We start from the raw sequence: 25,668 nt of genomic DNA, 5'->3' as shown, positions 1-25,668 counted from the left end.
CTCGCTCTGTCACACAGGCTGGAGTGCAGTGGTGCGATCTCTGCTCGCTGCAACCTCCACCTCCCGGGTTCAAGTGATTCTCCTGCCTCAGCCTCCTGAGTAGCTGGGATTGCAGGTGCCCACCACCACGCCCGGCTAATTTTTGTATTTTTAGTAGAGACGGGGTTTCACCAGGTTGGCCAGGCTGGTCTCAAACTCCTGACCTCAGGTGATCCACCTGCCTCGGCCTCCCAAAGTGCTCGGATTGTAGGCGTGAGCCACCACACCTGGCCTCTAATTTTTATTAGGTAAATAGTGCTACAATGAACATCCTTATCATTTAGCTTTTATCTTTGAAGCTTTCTTTATAGGATTAATTCTCAGGCGTGTGATTGCCAGACAAAAGAATACAAACCTTTTTTGTGTCCTTGCTTCAAAAGTTGTTCTAATTGTAATGCTATCAGTATTGAAGGAGTAAGATACTTTCAGTATCACATTATTCACGGTGTTCTTATTTATTTATTTATTTTTTCAAGTGCTAAGAGCTGTTTTTCTTATGTAGGGTTTCTCGATCCATTCTAATTCTATTAACAATGGCTGAGATTTACAAAATAGAACTAGCTGTAGAGCTAACTGGGTTGTATCTGAAGTCTTTGACCACAGACTAGGATGAAACTATAGAAGGCTTCCTGGGCAAAACACTGTGAATATTTAGGTGTTTAAAGCAGTTTGAGTATTTATTTAATAGTTAGTTGGACACATTTACCGGATGCACACATAATAAGTTCACGTATGTAAAGTGGGATATACTGTTTGAATTATTTTGCCACAATTATGGCAAATAGCTGTAAATGTAAAATACATGTGGAGAAATAAATATCTTTTCTTCCTCATACCCAAACCTTCCAAAATGCAGATAGATGATCAATCCAATCAATCATCAAAATGTAGACACAAGTAACTTTCATACAATGAATATTAATGGCCACAAGCAATCTAGATTCATTTTGATTTTTTAAAATCCAATTATAAAACAACTTGCCATAAACATGAGTTATTTCCTAATCTTTTGGTTTTTTTTTTTTTTTTTTTTTTTTGAGACAGAGTCTCACTCTGTCACCAAGGCTGGAGTGCAATGGCGTGATCTCGGCTCGCTGCAACCTCTGCCTCCCTGGTTCAAGTGATTCTCATGCCTCAGCCTCCTGAGTAGCTGGGATTACAGGGCACCTGCCACCATGCCTGGCTAATTTTTTATAGAAACAGGGCTTCACCATGTTGGCCAGGCTGGGCTCAAACTCCTGATCTCAAGCAATCCACCTCCCAAAGTGCTGGGATTACAGGTCCTAATCATTTTTCACCTTTAGTCAAGTCTCAGTTACTTTTTCAGTTCTAGTGAAGCACACACACATGTTCATATATAGGGATATATAAACATATGTGTGTGTATTGTGACTTGGGTTAAAGGTAAGGTTCAGTGATGGTCCCTGCTGCAAAGTAAACTAGGCTCTATTCCGGGCCCGCTGGAGCCTTTGTTTTCTGTCACCCCGAGTACTGACTCATCAGGAAGCCACCACCATCCTCACTGCAGCCTCTGGCCCTCTTGAATTTGGTTGTCAGGATAAGGGCTGGCCAAACAGAAGCTCTGCTTTGCCTGGGCTGCCCCCCTTATCAGGAGACCAACTTATTCCATTTCTGCCTTCTGCATCCTTGTGCTGGATAACCTCCTACTCCCCTAAGCCCGTGTCTCTGGTTTGGTTACATTTCTGTCTCTGTAATAACAACTCTGTATTCTCAGTATCAAAGCTTTGAATTCAATCCATCCTTGCATATTTATTGAATGCCTCCTGGTTGGCCAGTCAGTCTCCAAGCTCTTTGAAATGTGAAATGTGTTTTGTTTTGTTTTGTTTTGTTTTGAGAAGGGGTTTAACTTCATCACCCAGGCTGGAGTGCAGTGGCACAATCATGGCTCATTGCAGCCTTGACCACTGGGCTCAAGTGATCCTCCCAGCTAAGCCTCCTGAGTAGCTGGGACTACAGGCATGGACCACCACGCCTGGCAATTTTTTGGTCTGTGTGTGTGTGTGTAGACAGGGTCTCTAGCCATGTTGCCTAAGCTGCTCTCAAGATCTTGTGCTCAAGCTGTCCACCCACCTCAGCCTCCCAAAATGCTGGGAGTACAGGTGTGAGCCACAGCATCCAACCTTGAAATGTTTTCTATGAGACTGGGGGGGGAAATCAGTCAAGATATGAATGGTGGTAACAGGTGGCTTTTGATTTTCTCTGTACTATTTTTATTTTCTGAGTTTTCTTCTTTGAACATTTATAATTAGAAAAAAAAATTAGTAAAGTGCTGCCTCTTTTTTTAGGGAAAGAAACATGTTTTGTTTGATTGCTTTCCATTGCCATCCTTACATTGTTTCCAGGCCTTCTCATCATTGCACTGGCTTCCTAGCAAGCCTCCACTCCACACTCCAGTCCTTTTCATTGGTCTTATTGCCCTCATTACTGGTTTTAGAGAAAAGCATTCACCATATGATGCCATCCTTGAAAATATCAGTATCCTTGTGTTCTCTACTGAACAAATCCTAATTTCCCTATTTAACTCTCAGACCTTTCCTAATCTGGTTTCATAACCACCCATAGTTTGCTTTCACTATCATGAAACAGCTTCTCCTTACCACTTGTACCTATTATGCTTATAAATAATATTGTTACCATTGCTCCTAACAAAACTTTGTTCACATGAATTCTCTCATTTAATCCTCACCAAGTCCTTGAGGGGAACAGAATAGTCAGGCTTTGGAGATTTTGCTTTTATTATTGTTTAAGTGGATGAATAATTTATCTGTGCCCTTAAAGTCCCTCAGCTGGTGGAAGAGTTTGATTCCTAGTCCAGTATGCCCACCGCCACATTTATCACCTCATTCCCAAATATGTAGTTTCTGATACTTCTGCTCTCCAGCTTCCCGAGGCCAAACAACAGCTACTTTTCCTGAGTCCTGGATAGAATAAGAAAAGGTATAACAAGACAGGGGACCTTGAGGGGGAGGAAGAATGAGTTTGAAGTATTGGCAAATTGAGTATTTCTAGTCAGATGCTAGTAAATTCTGTATGAATGGTGAGGCTTACATTACTTAGATTTGGGGAGCCTCTCAGCTTTGTAGCAATTTGCAGTCAGGTCGAATGGATCCATTGTAAATACTTAGGAATCCACGTCCTGACCCTGGCATGCTTTTCCTTGGCCAGGTGCACTGGCGGTCACCTTGCCTTTCATCGTGCAACGTGCATAAAAATACAATGTTTGCTGTAGGGAAAGATAACAGGAGTGAAAATGTCCTCTGCCCTTTGTTTGAAGCCTAGGACCTTGAGAATAGGGCTGGGCTGGCTCCTTCAGCAAGCTTGTGCTCAAAGGCCACTATTTCTACCAGCCTGAGGTAAACGGTAACAAAGTACTTGTTTATCCTACAAATGCATTCCTTGCATCTCAGATTTCATTTCCTTTGATTTCTTGTCGCCAACTGGAAACCTTACTTTTTTTCAAGCTGGTACAGTTAGAAAGGTACTGAATCTTCTGATTCAGACAAGGGCCCAGTATTGGCAAGAAGTTTTTCTGTGCCACACTCTCTGGATTATTTATTAAAGGTTTTCTCATATCCCCCGCCCCCACTAGCCACTTAGAAAAGGAAATCACCCATCAGGTCTAAGTGAAAAATTCTGCTTATTTAAAAATCACTATAGGTCTTCCAAGGAATTATCCATTAAGCCAGGAAATGAAGTCACATCCATGGATATGAAAAAGGAATATTCACTATAAATTTATGGCTTTGACAGTGGTATCTTTGTAGATACTAAATGAGGCAACAGGATATGTTTCCACATTAATAGCATATTGCAGTCAACACATTTACTGGGAAACTGACTCATTTTGGTAGTGATAGAAGTAAAGTTTTGCAACGAGTTTGTTTTAGAGATACAGCTGTAATTAATATATTGCCAGCTTGTTCCTATCTCATATTCCATGGAAACAGCCCTGTTGAGAGATTAGATTGATGTTTATGACCTTAGTAAGGCCAAGCCTGCCCTGGCAGTGAGTCACATAGACTGCCTGAAGGAACCTTGAGGATTATCTGCATGTCTCCTTTTTCAGATGAGGAAACAGGCCCACAGTGTCACAAGGAATCTAGTCTACATCATACAATTATATCATGTTATGGCTTCAACCAGTTCAGAGACGAGATTGAAATAACATGGTGTTAATGTGTTAATGCGATCCCTTGTATGAATTTTAGATTGTAATAGAATGAGATAGATAAATAATAAACACCCTTTCTCCAAACCACATACGTGCACACACACATCTTGATTGAAAATACTCTAATCCCAACATAGCTATTTAGTCTATCTTCAAATAAAACCAAGTATCACTTTTAGGTGGGAAAACTTTATACAGTCATGTGGTGAAGAATGACGTTTTGGTCAATGACAGGCCATATATACTATGGTGGTCCCATAAGATCAGTTTAAGAAGAGATTACAATGGAACTGAAAAATTCGTATTACTTTGTGACATCGTAGCCATTGTAACATCATAGCGCAAAGAATTATCTCACAAACCTGTACTGCCAGTCATTTAACAGGTAAAAAAGTATGTTTTAAAATATTTTATTTTTAACTATTATGGACACATAATAGTACTTATTTATGGGTTACGTGTGACATTTTGATACAAGCATACAGTGTGTGTAGGGTAACACAGTCAGAGTAATTGGGGTGTCCATCATCTCAAACATTCATCATTTCTCTGTTAGGAACATTCCAATTCCACTCTTTTAGTTATTTTGAAATATACAATAAATTATTGTTGCCATGCATGGTAGCATGCACCTGTAGCCCTAGCTCCTCAGGAGGCTAAGGTGGGAGGATCACTTGAGCCCACGAGTTCAAGGCTGTAATGCACAACAATTGCACCTGTGAATAGCCACTATACTCCAACATGGACAGCATAGTGAGACCCTATCTGTAAAAAGATTTAAAAATATATTGACTACTATAGTGACTTTATTGTGCTACCAAACACTAGATCATATTTCTTCTTACCCATTATTTTTGTACCCATTAACCATCCCTTCTTTATCTCCCAATCTTCACTACTTTTCCCAGACTCTGGTAGTCATGATTTTACTCTACCTCCATGAGTTCAATTTATTTTAGTTACCATACATGAGTGAGAACATGGGATACTTGTCTTTCTGTGTGTAGCTAATCTCACTTAACATAATGTCTTCTGGTTCCATACATGTTGCTGCAAATAATGGGATTTCATTCTTTTTTATGGCTGAATAATATTCCATTATGTGTTTACAGCACATTTTCTTTATGCATTCATCCACTGATGAGCACTTAGGTTGATTCTGCATCTTGGCTATTGTGAACAATGCTGCAGTGAACATGAGAGTGCAGATATCTTTTTGTGATTTTGATTTTGTAGTATTTTCTTCTGTAAACAAGTTAAGAACTTTATTGTTTAGATAGCGTCAAGTATACCTACTTTGTATTCAATATGCTTCACCTATGAAAGCTGGAGTGTCAAAATCTTTATTTTACATCTGTTTTCTGCCTCCTGTTGTACTTAGTATTCAAAATGAATAAGTTGCTTTTCCATCTATCTTCTGAATTTCTCTATTCGTATGACAAAATTGAATACCATCTATGCACAGTTGTTGTAATAATGTAGAATGATATGAAAATGAGAATAAATTACAGTCTCAACTGTTGAGAACAAGTATTTCTCTGTGTTAGAAACATTCCAAATTCCACTCTTTTAGTTATTTTGAAATCTACAATGTATTATTGTTGCCATGCATGGTGGTGGGCCCCTGTAGTCCCAGGTACTCAGGAGACTGAGGTGGGAGGATCATTAACACATAAATGATAAAGCATTCCAGAATACCTGGAGTAGTGGCTGGCAGAGTGGTTAAGTGCATAGGCTTTGAAACCAGACTGTGCCTGGGTCCAAATGTCAGCTCTGCTATTCGCTGGTTGTGTGACTATGGACACATTTCTTAACCTTCCTGGCCCCTGAACTCTTGGAGGTGATTGTGAGGATTAAATGAACCAATAGAAGCAAAGTACTTAAGAGCTGTGGTGGATACATAGAAGGTGCCCAGTGAATGTTAGCTATGATTATCTAAAGTGTATTGTGGCATGAAAATATCCTGCCAATGTTAACAATTTCTTTTATCTATAACAAAACATCATCTGTGGATTGCATTTTAGAGACTCTAGAGATTCTGTTTCTCTGCAAATGTTAAAATGTCGTTATCAGGAGACTTTTGGCTGGTTAGATTTAGACAGCATTCCCCGGGCCAATTGATTACTTTTTTTTTTTTTTTTCTTTTTTGAGATAGAGTCTCACTCTATTGCCAGGCTGGAGTTCAGTGGTGCCATCTTGGATCACTGCAACCTCCGCCTCCCAGATTCAAGTGATTCTCTGCCTCAGTCTCTCAAGTAGCTGGGACTACAGGCGCATGCCACCATGCCCAGCTAATTTGTGTATTATTAATAGAGATGAGGTTTCACCATGTTGGCCAGGATGGTCTCGATCTCTTGACCTTGTGATCCGCCCACCTTGGCCTCCCAAAGTGCTGGGATTACAGGTGTGAGCCACCGTACCTGGCCAATTCCATTTTATTAATACATTTTCCATCTTGAAAGTAACTCCTAAAAACCCTACTTCTCTTAGGTTTCCTTTGGCTTTTTGTTTATTAATCAGACTGTGGGCCCTTTGGTTCCATAGACATTCTTTTTACACCCCTTTTGGACGGATGAATACTCACTAGTAACTAAGTAATTAGTAAGAGTTAATACAATTTGATATTTATAAAGAGGTGGCCTTTCCCAGAATTGAAGGTAGACCCTAATAGTCCAATCAGCCTTCCACACAGATAGCTGGCTGCCATGAAAAGCTGAGCGATATCACCGACCTCTTACCAGGCCTGCTCATGAGTAGTTAGTTAAAATTCCTGCAATTTTCAGAAAAGACCCTTATCGGAGTATTATCAGCATTGTCTTAAGTTTAATATTGATTTCCAATTGCTATTTTTAAAAATTATAAGCTACCGTGAGTTAAGCTTTATGATGATCTGTTTAAGTGGTTTGTTTGATTAACTTCTCTATGTGGAGTAATGGTTTCTTCACCAGAAATTTGAAGATATGTTTGTGTTGTAGTTGAAACCTGTTTTATTCATACAGTTATTGCTAAGGAAAAGCATATGTCATTTTGTTTTCCATCTTCGTCCTTCTAAAGTAGCACTTTATTGTTATGACCAAATCTTCCTTTCTTCCTCTCACTCTGTCTTTTCCTTCCTGCCTGCCTGTCTTCCTTTCCTTTCCTTTCCTTTTCTTTCTCTTTCTTCTTTCTTTTCTCTTTTCCCTTCCCTTCCCTTCCCATCCCTTCCCTCCCCTCTCCTCCCCTCCCCTCCCCTCCCCTCCCCTTCCCTCCCCTTCCCTTCCCTCCCCTTCCCTTCCCTTCCCTTCTTCCCCTTCTCTCCCCTCCCCGCTAAAATTCCCCCATGCTTTCTTATAATCTCACTAAGTCCCACAGCTCTGTTTTCTGTTCCTTTAATTTTGCCTTTTCCTGAACTGGATTTTAAAGGATTGTAGGAGGCAGTGGTGGAAGAGGTAACTTTATATCTTGTTCTTTTACATAATGTGTCCTGAACCACACTTGGGAAAGTATATTCCATGGTACCTATAGACAGATATATGTGCTTTACCATGTATATGTGAAACTTTTCTAATTTAACTTTCCTGTTAAATTAGAACTCTGTAGCATAAATTAATACTGTTGAGTATACTTAGGGATTTGCATAGATTTGAAATTGTGCATATGTTCCCTGGGGCCATGGTGTTAATTGGTTTATTAGTCAGGTGGAATGGAGAGCCTGAGGTCAGGACAGTTGTCCTTGAACGTGGAAATGAAGAGTGGATAATCACCATGTGTTATTGTTTGGGCTGATTTTATCTTTAATGGGTGATTCAGAGTCCTGATTAATATTTAGAGCAGTGACTGCTGGCCTCCTACCTGCTCATTATCTTCAGAACTTTAAATAAAATACTCGATTTCTACCCAAGACGGTAGTTATGGGAAGCCTTTTGCTTCTTCTTGTCGCACAAAGACAACTCTTGACCTCTCAATCCTTACTTTAAACAAGAAAAAATTCTGTACATGTGGGGACTCTTAAACTCATTTTCATGGCTGGAGATTCACATTTAGGGATCTAGGAAAAGCACATCTAGGCAGAGTAGATGAGGAGATGCTTTAAGAACCATGACAAGGACAGGAAGGAAATCAATTTTGCGTTAGGTTTGTATTTTTAGAGAAAACGAATCCTGGGGAACTTTTCACACTCATTACTATTGACATTAATACCATTGCCCTGTCCCTTTCACAGTTACTAAAATCACTCTTGCCCACCCTCCTGCCTTGCCCACAACCCCTTCCCGTGAAGGGAGTGACTTGGGAGAAATAATGGTTTCCAACAAATGTTTTATTTTGGAAACGTTTCAAGCACAAAGAAGAATTGAAAGGATAGTCTAAGGAACACTCATCTGTATCAGACATCTGTACAATCCATGGTTGCTTTTTGCTCTACTTACCTCTTCTACCCTCTCAGCTCTGTTTATGTATGTGTCTGTCTGTGTACATATACACACAAACACATTTTCCCCCATGCCATTTAAAAGTAAAGGAGCATCACAACATAAACCCCTTAACACTTCCCCATACACCATTTTCTTTTTTTTTTTTTTCTTTTACTAATGATTATTTTTTTTTAATTTATTTATTATTATTATACTTTAAGTTGTAGGGTACATGTGCATAACGTGCAGGTTTGTTACATATGTATACTTGTGCCATGTTGGTGTGCTGCACCCCTCAACTCGTCATTTACATCAGGTATAACTCCCAATGCAATCCCTCCCCCCTCCCCCCTCCCCATGATAGGCCCCGTGTGTGATGTTCCCCTTCCTGAGTCCAAGTGATCTCATTGTTCAGTTCCCACCTATGAGTGAGAACATGCGGTGTTTGGTTTTCTGTTCTTGTGATAGTTTGCTAAGAATGATGGTTTCCAGCTGCATCCATGTCCCTACAAAGGACACAAACTCATCCTTTTTTTTGGCTGCATAGTATTCCATGGTGTATATGTGCCACATTTTCTTAATCCAATCTGTCACTGATGGACATTTGGGTTGATTCCAAGTCTTTGCTATTGTGAATAGTGCTGCAATAAACATACGTGTGCATGTGTCTTTATAGCAGCATAATTTATAATCCTTTGGGTATATACCCAGTAATGGGATGGCTGGGTCATATGGTACATCTAGTTCTAGATCGTTGAGGAATCGCCATACTGTTTTCCATAATGGTTGAACTAGTTTACAATCCCACCAACAGTGTAAAAGTGTTCCTATTTCTCCACATCCTCTCCAGCACCTGTTGTTTCCTGACTTTTTAATGATTGCCATTCTAACTGGTGTGGGATGGTATCTCATTGTGGTTTTGATTTGCATTTCTCTGATGGCCAGTGATGATGAGCATTTTTTCATGTGTCTGTTGGCTGTATGAATGTCTTCTTTTGAGAAATGTCTGTTCATATCCTTTGCCCACTTTTTGATGGGGTTGTTTGTGTTTTTCTTGTAAATTTGTTTGAGTTCTTTGTAGGTTCTGGATATTAGCCCTTTGTCAGATGAGTAGATTGCAAACATTTTCTCCCATTCTGTAGGTTGCCTGTTCACTCTGATGGTAGTTTCTTTTGTTGTGCAGAAGCTCTTTAGTTTAATGAGATCCCATTTGTCAATTTTGGCTTTTGCTGCCGTTGCTTTTGGTGTTTTAGACATGAAGTCTTTGCCCATGCCTATGTCCTGAATGGTACTACCTAGGTTTTCCTCTAGGATTTTTATGGTATTAGGTCTAACATTTAAGTCTCTAATCCATCTTGAATTAATTTTCGTATAAGGAGTAAGGAAAGGATCCAGTTTCAGCTTTCTACTTATGGCTAGCCAATTTTCCCAGCACCATTTATTAAATAGGGAATCCTTTCCCCATTTCTTGTTTCTCTCAGGTTTGTCAAAGATCAGATGGCTGTAGATGTGTGGTATTATTTCTGAGGGCTCTGTTCTGTTCCATTGGTGTATATCTCTGTTTTGGTACCAGTACCATGCTGTTTTGGTTACTGTAGCCTTGTAGTATAGTTTGAAGTCAGGTAGCGTGATGCCTCCAGCTTTGTTCTTTTGACTTAGGATTGTCTTGGAGATGCGGGCTCTTTTTTGGTTCCATATGAACTTTAAAGCAGTTTTTCCAATTCTGTGAAGAAACTCGTTGGTAGCTTGATGGGGATGGCATTGAATCTATAAATTACCTTGGGCAGTATGGCCATTTTCACGATATTGATTCTTCCTATCCATGAGCATGGTATGTTCTTCCATTTGTTTGTGTCCTCTTTGATTTCACTGAGCAGTGGTTTGTAGTTCTCCTTGAAGAGGTCCTTTACATCCCTTGTAAGTTGGATTCCTAGGTATTTTATTCTCTTTAAAGCAATTGTGAATGGAAGTTCATTCCTGATTTGGCTCTCTGTTTGTCTGTTACTGGTGTATAAGAATGCTTGTGATTTTTGCACATTAATTTTGTATCCTGAGACTTTGCTGAAGTTGCTTATCAGCTTAAGGAGATTTTGGGCTGAGACAATGGGGTTTTCTAAATATACAATCATGTCATCTGCAAACAGGGACACTTTGACTTCTTCTTTTCCTAACTGAATACCCTTGATTTCTTTCTCTTGCCTAATTGCCCTAGCCAGAACTTCCAACACTATGTTGAATAGGAGTGGTGAGAGAGGGCATCCCTGTCTTGTGCCAGTTTTCAAAGGGAATTTTTCCAGTTTTTGCCCATTCAGTATGATATTGGCTGTGGGTTTGTCATAAATAGCTCTTATTATTTTGAGGTACGTTCCATCAATACCGAATTTATTGAGCGTTTTTAGCATGAAGGGCTGTTGAATTTTGTCAAAAGCCTTTTCTGCATCTATTGAGATAATCATGTGGTTCTTGTCTTTGGTTCTGTTTATATGCTGGATTATGTTTATTGATTTGCGAATGTTGAACCAGCCTTGCATCCCAGGGATGAAGCCCCCTTGATCATGGTGGATAAGCTTTTTGATGTGTTGCTGAATCCGGTTTGCCAGTATTTTATTGAGGATTTTTGCATCGATGTTCATCAGGGATATTGGTCTAAAATTCTCTTTTTTTGTTGTGTCTCTGCCAGGCTTTGGTATCAGGATGATGTTGGCCTCATAAAATGAGTTAGGGAGGATTCCCTCTTTTTCTATTGATTGGAATAGTTTCAGAAGGAATGGTACCAACTCCTCCTTGTACCTCTGGTAGAATTCAGCTGTGAATCCATCTGGTCCTGGACTTTTTTTGGTTGGTAGGCTATTAATTATTGCCTCAATTTCAGAGCCTGCTATTGGTCTATTCAGGGATTCAACTTCTTCCTGGTTTAGTCTTGGAAGAGTGTAAGTGTCCAGGAAATTATCCATTTCTTCTAGATTTTCCAGTTTATTTGCGTAGAGGTGTTTATAGTATTCTCTGATGGTAGTTTGTATTTCTGTGGGGTCGGTGGTGATATCCCCTTTATCATTTTTAATTGCGTCGATTTGATTCTTCTCTCTTTTCTTCTTTATTAGTCTTGCTAGTGGTCTGTCAATTTTGTTGATCTTTTCAAAAAACCAACTCCTGGATTCATTGATTTTTTGGAGAGTTTTTTGTGTCTCTATCTCCTTCAGTTCTGCTCTGATCTTAGTTATTTCTTGCCTTCTGCTAGCTTTCGAATGTGTTTGCTCTTGCTTCTCTAGTTCTTTTAATTGCGATGTTAGAGTGTCAATTTTAGATCTTTCCTGCTTTCTCTTGTGGGCATTTAGTGCTATAAATTTCCCTCTACACACTGCTTTAAATGTGTCCCAGAGATTCTGGTATGTTGTATCTTTGTTCTCATTGGTTTCAAAGAACATCTTTATTTCTGCCTTCATTTCGTTATGTACCCAGTAGTCATTCAGGAGCAGGTTGTTCAGTTTCCATGTAGTTGAGCGGTTTTGATTGAGTTTCTTAGTCCTGAGTTCTAGTTTGATTGCACTGTGGTCTGAGAGACAGTTTGTTATAATTTCTGTTCTTGTACATTTGCTGAGGAGTGCTTTACTTCCAATTACGTGGTCGATTTTGGAGTAAGTACGATGTGGTGCTGAGAAGAATGTATATTCTGTTGATTTGGGGTGGAGAGTTCTATAGATGTCTATTAGGTCTGCTTGCTGCAGAGATGAGTTCAATTCCTGGATATCCTTGTTAACTTTCTGTCTCGTTGATCTGTCTAATGTTGACAGTGGAGTGTTGAAGTCTCCCATTATTATTGTATGGGAGTCTAAGTCTCTTTGTAAGTCTCTAAGGACTTGCTTGATGAATCTGGGTGCTCCTGTATTGGGTGCATATATATTTAGGATAGTTAGCTCTTCCTGTTGAATTGATCCCTTTAGCATTATGTAATGGCCTTCTTTGTCTCTTTTGATCTTTGATGGTTTAAAGTCTGTTTTATCAGAGACTAGTATTGCAACCCCTGCTTTTTTTTGGTCTCCATTTGCTTGGTAAATCTTCCTCCATCCCTTTATTTTGAGCCTATGTATGTCTCTGCGTGTGAGATGGGTCTCCTGAATACAGCAGACTGATGGGTCTTGACTCTTTATCCAGTTTGCCAGTCTGTGTCTTTTAATTGGAGCATTTAGTCCATTTACATTTAAGGTTAAGATTGTTATGTGTGAACTTGATCCTGCCATTATGATATTAACTGGTTATTTTGCTCGTTAGTTGATGCAGTTTCTTCCTAGCCTCGATGGTCTTTACATTTTGGCATGTTTTTGCAATGGCTGGTACCGGTTGTTCCTTTCCATGTTTAGTGCTTCCTTCAGGGTCTCTTGTAAGGCAGGCCTAGTGGTGACAAAATCTCTAAGCATTTGCTTATCTGTAAAGGATTTTATTTCTCCTTCACTTATGAAACTTAGTTTGGCTGGATATGAAATTCTGGGTTGAAAATTCTTTTCTTTAAGAATGTTGAATATTGGCCCCCACTCTCTTCTGGCTTGTAGAGTTTCTGCCGAGAGATCTGCTGTTAGTCTGATGGGCTTCCCTTTGTGGGTAACCCGACCTTTCTCTCTGGCTGCCCTTAAGATTTTTTCCTTCATTTCAACTTTGGTGAATCTGGCAATTATGTGTCTTGGAGTTGCTCTTCTCGAGGAGTATCTTTGTGGCGTTCTCTGTATTTCCTGGATTTGAATGTTGGCCTGCCCTACTAGGTTGGGGAAGTTCTCCTGGATGATATCCTGAAGAGTGTTTTCCAACTTGGTTCCATTTTCCCCCTCACTTTCAGGCACCCCAATCAGACGTAGATTTGGTCTTTTTACATAATCCCATACTTCTTGCAGGCTTTGTTCATTTCTTTTTCTTCTTTTTTCTTTTGGTTTCTCTTCTCATTTCATTCATTTGATCCTCAATCGCTGATACTCTTTCTTCCAGTTGATCGAGTCGGTTACTGAAGCTTGTGCATTTGTCACGTATTTCTCGTGTCATGGTTTTCATCTCTTTCATTTCGTTTAGGACCTTCTCTGCATTAATTACTCTAGCCATCAATTCTTCCACTTTTTTTTCAAGATTTTTAGTTTCTTTACGCTGGGTACGTAATTCCTCCTTTAGCTCTGAGAAATTTGATGGACTGAAGCCTTCTTCTCTCATCTCGTCAAAGTCATTCTCCGTCCAGCTTTGATCCGTTGCTGGCGATGAGCTGCGCTCCTTTGCCGGGGGAGATGCACTCTTATTTTTTGAATTTCCAGCTTTTCTGCCCTGCTTTTTCCCCATCTTTGTGGTTTTATCTGCCTCTGGTCTTTGATGATGGTGATGTACTGATGGGGTTTTGGTGTAGGTGTCCTTCCTGTTTGATAGTTTTCCTTCTAACAGTCAGGACCCTCAGCTGTAGGTCTGTTGGAGATTGCTTGAGGTCCACTCCAGACCCTGTTTGCCTGGGTATCAGCAGCAGAGGCTGCAGAAGATAGAATATTTCTGAACAGCAAGTGTACCTGTCTGATTCTTGCTTTGGAAGCTTCCTCTCAAGGGTGTACTCCACCCTGTGAGGTGTGGGGTGTCAGACTGCCCCTAGTGGGGGATGTCTCCCAGTTAGGCTACTCAGGGGTCAGGGACCCACTTGAGCAGGGAGTCTGTCCCTTCTCAGATCTCAGCCTCCGTGTTGGGAGATCCACTGCTCTCTTCAAAGCTGTCAGACAGAGTCATTTGCGTCTGCAGAGGCTTCTGCTGTGTTTGTTATTGTTTTACTGTGCCCTGTTCCCAGAGGTGGAGTCTACAGAGACAGGCAGATTTCCTTGAGCTGCTGTGAGCTCCACCCAGTTCGAGCTTCCCAGCAGCTTTGTTTACCTACTTAAGCCTCAGCAATGGCGGGCGCCCCTCCCCCAGCCTCACTGCTGCCTTGCCGGTAGATCACAGACTGCTGTGCTAGCAATGAGGGAGGCTCCGTGGGCGTGGGACCTTCCTGGCCAGGTGTGGGATATGATCTCCTGGTGTGCCTGATTGCTTAAAGCGCAGTATTGGGGTGGGAGTTACCCGATTTTCCAGGTGTTGTGTGTCTCAGTTCCCCTGGCTAGGAAAAGGGATTCCCTTCCCCCTTGCGCTTCCCAGGTGAGGCAATGCCTCGCCCTGCTTCAGCTCTCGCTGGTCCGGCTGCAGCAGCTGACCAGCACCGATCGTCCGGCACTCCCCAGTGAGATGAACCCAGTACCTCAGTTGAAAATGCAGAAATCACCGGTCTTCTGTGTCGCTCGCGCTGGGAGTTGGAGACTGGAGCTGTTCCTATTCGGCCATCTTGCTCCGCCCCCCCCCCCCCATACACCATTTTCTTAAAGGACATTCTCTAACATAACTGCAGTGCTATCATTACACACAAATTTAACAGCAATCCAGTAATACCATCTGATATGCAGTCCACACTGAAATTTCCCTAGTGCCCCAGAATTATTCCTTATAGCCACTGTTTTCTTCCAGCATCTAGTCAAGGTTTTTGTCTGTCATGTCTCTGTACCTTCATTTAGTTTTGAACAGTCTCCCAGCATTTTTTTTTTCCTTTAATGACACTGACTTTTTAAGTGGGGGACAGATTCTCACTGTGTCACCCAGGCTGGAGTGCAGTGGCGCGATCTCAGCTCACTGCAACCTCTGCCTCCCGAGTTCAAGCGACTCTCCACCTCAGCCTCACAAGTAGCTATGATTACAGGCAGGCACCACCACACCCAGCTAATTTTTGTATTTTTAGTAGAGAAGGGGTTTCACCATGTTGGCCTGGCTGGTCTTGAACTCCTGACCTCAGGCGATCCACCTGCCTTAGCCTCCCAAAGTACTGGGGTTACAGGTATGAGCCACCACGCCAGGCTGATGTTTACATTTTTTAAGAGTTCAGGCCAGTTTTCTTGAAGAATATCGCATACTCTGGGCTTTTCTGATGGTTCCCTTGTGATTCAATTAATGTTAACATTTTTTGGCCAAAAGACGGTAAGATGATGCTCTGTACCTACCACTGTATCACAATGTGGAGGGACAAAATAACATTTTGTTCCTATTGGTATCACTAAGAAGGTTAAGGTGGTGTCTGCCAGATACTTTCCTTGTAAAATATCCTTTTCCCTTTGTAATTAGAAAGTAATTTTTGGATATTTTGACATATTATAATATCCATTCCTTAACCTTTCACTCTATGGTTTTAGCATTTATTGATGATCCGTGTCTAATTCAGTTATTATATTGGTGGTTGCATAATAGTGGTTTCCTAATTCTACCATTCTTTCTGCATGTGTTAGACCATTTTCTTATGTAAAGAAGAGCTTCTACCTCTCCCCCGTGTATTCATGAATATCACTGTCGACATCCAAGGTGGTTCTGAGTGTACAAAGAATGATATCTCTCTTTACTGAACTGCCATTGGATACTATTTTTGTCTTGGAATCGTTTAAAATGGCAGTGTATAGAATGGAAAGTCCTTTCTCCAGAGAGCAACATAAACATATATCTAATAAATATATTTCCATATTAGCCAGCTGTTTTATGGGAACAACACATTGACATAATTAAAACGTGTAACATGAAAACTGTGCTGATTTGAGAAGCTCATAGAGTTTTGTTTCTTTTTTTCTTTTTTGCCACTTCAATATATATGGACCTGCACCTGTCAGTCCAGGTAGCTCATATGTGCTGTAGCATCTAATGGTATGAGGGATGTGTAATGCTGAAAAGAAGGGGGAAAGGAGGTGTTCAGACGAGATATAAGTATGCATTTATCAGTGTTGTGGGGTATTCACTTGCACCTTCCATTGGCTCTCGCAGCCATGTTATTGGCATATAATTCAGTTGAAGATTTAGTACCTGGACATTTTCCTAAGTGGGTCTTGCTTACTTAGCTCAGACTCAAGTACTTTCAAACAAATTAAAGATTCGGAAGATTTTGGGGATCACCCTGCTTTTTCCCATAGGAAATCACTTTTGTCCTGTCTTTTTAAGACTATTTTAAGCATATATATTTCAGTATTAAAATCATAGATAATCTTAAGCTGTTTCCTTAACCTCTTTGGGCCTTTTCTTATCTGTAACATAAAGTTAAAACAGGTTATCTCAAAAGTTACTTATACCTAAGTTTCTTTGATTCTATGCTAAATGTTATAAAGGCAGAAAGGGAAATGGAAATGGATTATTGTACTTATTTCAAAGCTTGGCCATGATCAGCAAAGTCTTACCTGATCTTCTGGGTAACAACTCTTGTAACAGAGCTATAAGATATAGAAAACAGTGTTGTAGTACATAGAGTGTGGCATGTCACATGAGACCAACTGTTCTCTGAATAGAAACACACACTAAGAGCAAGACGTGAAAAACCATTGCATAGAACCTCATATAAATGATCCCTTGTGTCCCTACACTATAGTTTCCTCAGTAACTCAAAGGTAAAACACAAGTATCTTGTGTCTAAGAGGATCAAAATGTCACCTTCCTTCTGTTTTATTTGTTACTTGCGGGTTTTGTATAGTTTTATAGAGTTTTTTTTTATCACTCATTTGATTTTCATAAAAATTGGGATTGTTTGGAAGAAGAGTCATTAATATTCTTTACAACTTGTTCTTGTTCCTCCTTTTATGTTCTTTGCTGGTGCAGACTTGTCTCTTATGTAAAATATTCCACTGATGCCCTTGGTAGATTTCGAGGTTGTTAAAGAAATTGTAATAACAGATCAGGGAACAGTCAGGGACTGCCTGTCCTATACTGTCTGACCCTGACTAACCATTTTCCTTGTAGTTATAAATCTTTGTGTACAGACTGTAATTCCAAAAACAGTTTTTATCAATTTAAATTCAGCAAATCTTTCCAAATGCTAAGGCTTTTTATAACAAGGGACAGAAAAGTTGAGTTGTCAGCTATTGATGCCATTACCTATTAATTAATTAATTACCTATTAATTAATTAATGCCAATGACATTGAAATGATTTTTTGGATTTATGAAGGGAACATTTTACTAATGAAAATAGCAAATGAAAATGGCCACTGTATTAGTCCATTTTCATGCTGCTGATAAAGACATACCTGAGACTGGGCAATTTACAAAAGACAGAGGGTTACTGGACTTACAGTTCCACATGGCTGGGGAGGTCTCACAATCATGGCAGAAGGCAAGGAGGAGCAAGTCACAACTTACGTGGATGGCAGCAGGCAAAAAAAGAGCTTGTGCAGAGAAACTCCCGTTTTTAAAACCATCAGATAGCGTGAGACTCATTCACTATCACGAGAACAGCGCAGGAAAGACCAACCCCCATAAGTCAATCACCTCCCACCAGGCTCCTCCCATGACATGTGGGAATCGTGGGAGTCATAATTCAAGATGAGATTTGGGTGGGGACACAGCCAAACCATATGAGCCACAAAGGAGAGATTACCCTTTTTAAAAATCTGTGGTTTGCCCACAATGTTTTCCATAAATAAAAATGTTTAGAAATTCTATTTATGGATATGTAGGTATTTAATATTTGTATATTTAGTTCTTATTTTTTCTCTAAATGGTTATGACCTCTACTAAGTAAAATCAAAACACACACACACATGTATACACACACATACAGACCTGCTTTACCTTGCTTGGGATCATTATTTCCCATGATGAAATAAATAAATTTCTGCAACTGTTTATCCTGGAATACACTGCATAGAGTTGTCAGTTTGAGAAGCAACTTGATTTCAAATCTGAGTCTAGAATTTTAGCATGTTTCCTTGTGACTTCTAGTTTGGGGCTTTTAATTTCCTTTTTGTTCTCTCTACCCTCAGTTTATGAAACAGTGTGGCATTTTGGCAGTTGAATAGGCCCATCATAGCCTCCCAATTTCTGTGTTGTAGAGGATAGTTGCCGGCTTATTAAATGCCCTGCAGGACTCTCAGGGAAGTCTGTGTTTAGTGAATAGTGATGAGTCAATGTTGATTTCTTAGTTTTGACAAATGAACCATATGGTTATGTAAGATGTTAACATTGGGGCAGGGTTTCTCAACCTTGGTGCTACTGATGCTTTGGCCTGAATCATTCTAGTTTTATGTTGTGGGAAGCTGCTCTGTGTACTGCTGTTTAGCAGAATCCTGGCCTCTATCTACTAAATGCTAGTAGCACCACCTCAACGCACCCCCTCACCCCCCGCCAGTTGTGACAACCAAAAATGTCTCCCTGTCTCCCGTAAAAGATAGCAGGATGAAATCACTTTTTGTCAGTCCCAAACTAACTAGAACCAGGAGAGAATGAAAGGAGGAGGGTTCATGGTTACATGCCTGAGATAAAGACTGTCTCAAGGACTTTCTAAAGTCGCCCCACAAGAAATTCCTTTGTTAGGACTGCAGCAGTGCACATAAGATGCTCTCAAAAGAACATCTGCCCAGTAATGGCATCTCCACTAATAAACTGACACCAGTTCTGGCGTTGAGCATCTGAAACCAATGAACTATGTTTCCAAGCAGCTTATGTAAACTTCTGCTTTTACCAGTAAAAGTTTCCCTCTGTCGTCTCCTCTTCAAATGCATCTTGGGTTGTAATCCTCATTTCTAAATCAGAAATAAATTCAACATATTTGGAGATGTTTTTCTCTGATGTTTTTGGTTGACACTCCAAACATTGTTATATTTCCTCTGGGGTATGGCATCATTTCCGGTTGAGAACCACTGACCTAGAGAAAAGCTATCTGCCTGTGTAGTTCCTTTCAAGGGTCCCAAGTGTGAATTTTGTGTATACCTATATTTTAAGCCAGATCATTCTACACGTACCTTCTAAGTCCAGATGAAGTCTGTTAGCCTTTTATGTGTGATACCATCACAGAGAAACCAACACAAGGACATTTACTTTAATCTATAAAGTAAATTTTGGACAGTTTGAGAAAGTAACTTATTTTGTCTTCTACTCTTTACAAAATCTTTATAAGTTTATGTTTTTGCTCTTCAGGATGACTAGGCAGGTTTTTAAAATTCTGACTTCATACAGATTTTATAATCTTCCTTTTATTTCTTGTGATCACATTGCAGCCGAATTCCCACCCACTGTTCAATTCAGCAGATTTTAACAGAGTCCAGAAGTATAGTTCCTGTCTTTAATCTGCAATTTGGAAAGAAATTAATGAGGTCTCGTTATGTATTGTTTCCAGGATGGTAGTTTCTTGTTATCTGAGAATTACTGGGCACAGTCTCTTGCCTAATGTTTACTTCTCTATATAGAGTTGACCCTTGAAAACTACAGGTTTGAACTGTGTGGGTCCACTTATGTGTGGGTCCACTTATAACTGGATTGTTTTCGACCAAATGCATATCAAAAATACAGTATTCAAGAGATGCGAAACCTGCGGATATGGGTTCAGCTGGGCCTACTGTGGGACTTCAGTATGCATGGATTTTGCTGTATCTCAAGAGTCCCGTGGGAGTGGGGCTGCGGGGGACCAGGAAGCAACCCCTAGCATATACTGAGGGACAACTGTACTAATTACTGTAGTTTATTAACTATTCACATGGTTTTCACGAACCTCACAATTGAAATGTCAATTGCCTTCTCTTAAAAATACAACGTATATGTTTATGGTAGCTGGGATTCAGGGCTTGCTGAGAAATACTTAATTGCATTTCTTCTGTAGCCATGAATTAGTGTTATTACCTTGAGAGAAAAATGAGTATTCAGGTGGACCTCCTGGCAGCCAGTTAGCCCTTCAGTGTCCAAGGATTTATGGAAAGCACAACATCAAAGAAATCCAAAAGTTACTCGGAACCCTGGCAACTCTCCTACCTCCACACTTGCCATGTAATGCCCTTTGAACTTATTATATTGATAGTTAGATCCCTTTGCTAGAAATTCCAGATATTGAGAATTCTTTAACTGTCTTTATACTTTGTTATATTTGCATAAAGGTGACATTTGTATGAAGCCACCCTCCAATGTGTTGTAACAGAGCAATAGTAATGACAACTGATTCCTTCCCCCAGCCTTTATGTTATGGATAGTTGCTGACAGGTGAAGACCAACAGAAAAAGAGGAGAAACCCAACATAATTCCAAACTGTGACTGTCACAATGGAAGGAGCTGTGATAGCTTTGCTTTTTGTGTGTGCATGACATAGAAGGGGAAAATGGAGTTACTGCCAAAACAACAGCAAAAGCAAAACAAAACAAAGCCAACAAACAAAACAAAACCCAGGGCTAAATGACCTTTCCAAGAGATTTTGCTAGGATGGCTTGAAACTGGTGTTTAGGGATGAGGACAGGGTCACCCTTGATACTGAGAGGGAAATATATCTGAGACTTTTATGTATCTCAACAAATAATGGTACTTACAAAGATTATCTCAGTCCAATGAATGCCATCATACTTATCTTTTGACCTTAATAACTTCCTGCTATTCCAGTCTATCCCTATATATTTTTTTCTAGAATGATCGAAATGTAATTTTAGCTGGGTTTAATTCTAGTTCTGTTAGGTCTTTACAGAAGCTTGCCTGGTTTTTAATTCTTTCCTTCTTTATCGCCAGACAAAAGGAGAGGCAATATACCACTAGGATATAGAATAGTTTGTCATAAAAATGAAAGATTGAAACAGAGTGAGAATGTGAATCCCCATACCTTGTCTTCAGTGCTGTCAGTTGGCATAGGTGAGCAGTTTTAAAAGAGCCAAAATAATGGATCTTGCATCTTAGGGGCTAGACAGAAATTTCAGAATGTTCAACATTTAAGCACAGAAGAATCTATAGTATTCTGAAAGAGTAGAAGAACATTCTACAGCCTCCCTTGGTAATTCACACTAATGCTTTAACAACTTTCAGCATCAGGAAATTCTTCCGTATGAGCTACAGCCTAAATTCTTCATGCTGCTTACGTCTGTTTCTTCTTGTTCTGTCCTCAGTGGAGAGATTGAACAGCTGGTCACAGGCCCCTATGTGAGAGCCATTCACGTAATTGAAAACTGTTATTAAATCGCCCCTTCAGCAGTCACTCTTTCTTGCGTGTTTTCTCTCTCTCTCTCTCTCTCTCTCTCTCTCTCTCTCTCTCTCTCGCTCTCACTCTCACTCTCTCTCTCACTCTCTCTCTCATTCTCAGAATCTGGGACGATTCCAGAGCTGATTAACATGTTTCTTTACTGATGACCTTCTCAGCTTTTAATATGTTCACGTGTACTAAGAATTTTAAGATGCAGATATAATGTGCAGTATTTCTTTAATTAATTTGACCTTCTCATGAAGCATTTTGCTGGACGATTGATCTGCTGGACATACAGGGAAACACTGACTCAGAGATTTTAGTTGAGTAGGAACCCTATGTGAGCCTACAGTACAGAACAAAAGAAAGTAATCCAGTTACACTGTCCGGAGAAATAGAGGTACATTCTCAGCAATTATATTTGAAGAATAGTTTTCTAAATGACAATGGCAAACTAAGCCGTGTCATATGAAGAAGAAATAAAAAGAATAGGAATGAAGAGGCATAGACAGACAAGACAGCTCTGGTAAAATATTTAAAGAGCTGTTCAAAGACAAGAACTTCTGGGTTGCTGGTCAGATGGATAATAAAAATGACAATAACAATAGCAAACATGATTCTTGCTATGTCTCAGACACAGTTCCAATTGCCTTTCATTTGTTGACTCACGTAATCGTAAAATAACTCTATGAGGTAGGCACTATTAATATTTCCACTTTGTAGCAGAGACAAATTAAGACAGAGAGATAAAGTTATTTTCCTAAGGTCACACAGCCAGTGAGTGGTGAAGCTGAGATCTGAACTCCAGTGGTTTCACTCTGGAACTTCTACTCCTATATGCTGTGCTGATGGATTTCAGCTCAATGTGATGAAGCACTTTTGACAGGGTTATCTGGACATAGGTGTTCAAGATCACCTTCTAAGGATGTTTCCTAGCTCCCTCACATGGGTGGTGTAGTGGCTGTAAGCACACACTGGCATGGGTAAGAGTTTGGATTCAATGAATGCTGAGTTTGGACTCAAATGAAACTTGAAAGTCTTACAGCTCTGTGGTGCCATGCCAAAAGGATGAATTGACCTGCATGATCTTTTTCATCTTTAGATTCCATAATTCTTTATAAACGTTCTTTTCCCACAAAGTACCTCTGCAATGGAACTCTACACAGAGAAAAGTGCTCAGCAACAACTTTTTAAAATTTAACTTTTAAGTTCAGGGGTACATGTCTAGGTTTCTTATGAGGTAAACTTGTGTCATGGGGGTTTGTTGTACAGATTATTTTGTCACCCAAGCCAAGTACCCATTAGTTATTTTCCTGATCCTCTCCCTCCTCCCACCCTCCATCCTCTGATAAGCCACAGTGTGTGTTTTTCCCCTCTATCTGCCCATGTGTTCTCATCATTTAATTCCCACTTATAAGGGAAAACATATAATACTTGGTTTTCTGTTCCTGCATTAGTTTGCTAAGGATAATGGCCTCCAGCGCCATCCATGTTCCTGCAAAGAACATGTTCTCATTCTTTTTCTGGCTCCATAGTATTCCAGGGTGTACAGGTACCACATTTTCTTTATCCAGTCTACCACTGGTGGGCATTTAGGTTGATTCTAGGTCTTTGGTAAACAGTAGCATTTGATCAGAAGTTTGAACTGATATGATTTTGCAGCTAGGAAATCCAAAGTTAAACAGTTTATTATAGTGTTGCTAAATTTAGAATTAGGGGTAATGACTGGAGTACTGTTGAGGTGATCGGTGTTATAAGCCAAATGACCTGTCAGTCTAAACCCTCTTGCCTTTCTATCTGAAATGTGGATATGTCCTTTATCAGCAAATCACATTACAAGAGAAGCAACTTGGGTTTGCAGCTTAAATACCCATTACTTGTGTGATACTAAGTATCCCCATGTCATATATTCAACTGAAATTGGCTGTGGAATAAGTAATGCTTCTTGATTCTTGGCAAAAGCAAATGAAAATCATCTCTGGAGAAAGCACTTTTATTCTAGGCTCAAACTTTTATTTATCTCTAGAAAATATTTGTAAGGTCAATTTAGTACGTAGTAAAAAACATTTAGCACACAAGAAATCAAGGTGGAAAAAGAAAGAAATCAAGGTGAATGAGAACCAGAAGAAATAGCAAACCGTAGAAGCAGACCTACAATAACATCATATTCCAGAATTATTAGATTATTTTTTAAAATTATGTTTATACAGTTAGAAAAAAGAAACAACATTGAAAAATATCTGCAGGGAACCACAAACTTGAGAAGTTACCTTAAAAATGACCAAGTAGTATTTCTAGATATCAAAAGTACAGTAATCAAGATTTAAACCTTTATGGGTTTACAGCAGACTGGCAAGAGAAATGGATACCCAGACAGTAAGGCAGAAGGAATTAGAAAGAATGAAGCAAATAAGGATGTTTTAAAAAGATGTGGGGCAGACGGGGGAAACTAGGGAAGGCCTGTTCAGAGAAATATAGATTGAAGAAGTCTAACATTTATCTAACAGAGTTCTGAAAGTAGAATAGAGAGGGAATGGAGAAGAGGCACTATTTGTTGAGAGAATGAGAAGATTCCAGAGCTGATTAAAGACTCTAAATCACATGTTTAAGGAGTCCAGTGAATCCTAAGCAGTCTAAATCAAATCCTAGAAACACAGCACAAGATAGGAAAAGGATAGATTATCTTTAAAGGAGCAACAGTCATCTTTACTATTGACTTCTCAACAGCAACAGAGATACATGAAAGTGGGGTAATATTTCAGTATTCAAAAACAAAATAAAAACAAGACCCAAAAACCTTTCCATCAAAAACTTTATACTTGGGCCAGGCACGGTGGCTCATGCCTATTATCCCAGCACTTTGGGAGGCCAAGGCAGGCAGATCATTTTAAGTCAGGAGTTCGAGACCTGCCTGGTCAACATGGTGAAACCCCATCTCTACTAAAAATACAAAAAGTAGCCGGGTGTGGTGATGTGCGCCCATAGTCCCAGCTACTTGGGAGGCTGAGGCATGAGAATCGCTTGAACCTAGGAGGCAGAGATTGCAGTGAGTCAAGATCGTGCCACTGCACTCCAGCCTGGACAATAGAGCTAGACTCATTCTCAAAAAAATATATATTTAATGAAGATAACTATCAGGAATATGGATTAAAAAAAAAAGTATTTTCAGACAATCAAAGCTTGAGAAATGCACCACCAACAGCTAAAGGAAATTCTAAGGGACATATTTCAGGCAGAACTAATCCCAGATGGAAGATTGGAGATGAAAGAAAGCAATGAAGAGCAAAAAAGTAGTCAATATATAGGTCAATCTATCTAACAATATAAAAAATTAAAACAATCCTATAGGGTTGGAAAAAAATAAGGTATAATTAAAATTCATGAATATAGTAACATATAAATCAAATGATGGTATTTTGAGATTGTTGAGATCATTGTCCTCTCTGGGATGAATGGTATTTCTTACATTTAGACTTTGAAAGAGAGAGAGAAATAGGCAGACAGAATCATCAGGGCATCATGAAAACAGCACTAAGCCAGGAGGTTTGGATTCTATTATCAACTCTGCTGCTAGTTGTATGGCCTTTGAAAAGCGACTTTTCTGATCTACAAAATCAGTTTGTCTATTAGATGAGGCTTGGGAACCAGATGAATTTTAAAGCCCCTCATTATGATTCTATGAGAAATAGATTATCTAGAAAAAAATCAATTGTCTCCCTCCTTTGAAATTTTATCAGTAAACACCTGCATTTCACTTCTGGCTAACTTTTATGTATCAGTTCAAAAATTAGAATTAAACATAGTCTCGCTCAGGTGTATAGTTTGCTTTACCTTTCTCATTTGTTGGTTTTATTTTCTTTTGTTGTCATCTAGTAGCCACAAAGAGTAATGGCAGTTTACCAAAGCCTTAGGAGTAGGTAGCGCTTTGGATATTAGGGAGCATTTGCAGAAACAAGCTGTGAAAAGCCAGCCTAGCTTTGCAACCATTGTTCTTCCTTTCTTTTTTGTTTAACTTATTAATTGAACTGATATACAACTCCTTTGCCATCTTGCCTTCTT

At 39.6% G+C, this 25,668-nt stretch overlaps 1 protein-coding gene across 21 annotated transcripts in view; it reads left to right on the top strand.

The window, feature by feature from the left end:
- The window catches only part of DMD (dystrophin), a 2,153,717-nt gene that overhangs the window by 2,062,978 nt on the left and 65,071 nt on the right, over positions 1-25,668 (top strand). The window lies entirely within an intron of this gene.

This window comes from Macaca fascicularis, chromosome X, assembly GCF_037993035.2.
Source record: "Macaca fascicularis isolate 582-1 chromosome X, T2T-MFA8v1.1".
Taxonomy (NCBI): domain Eukaryota; kingdom Metazoa; phylum Chordata; class Mammalia; order Primates; family Cercopithecidae; genus Macaca; species Macaca fascicularis.
The sequence above is the reverse complement of the archived record's forward strand: the minus strand, read 5'-3'. Positions and strand labels throughout refer to the sequence as shown.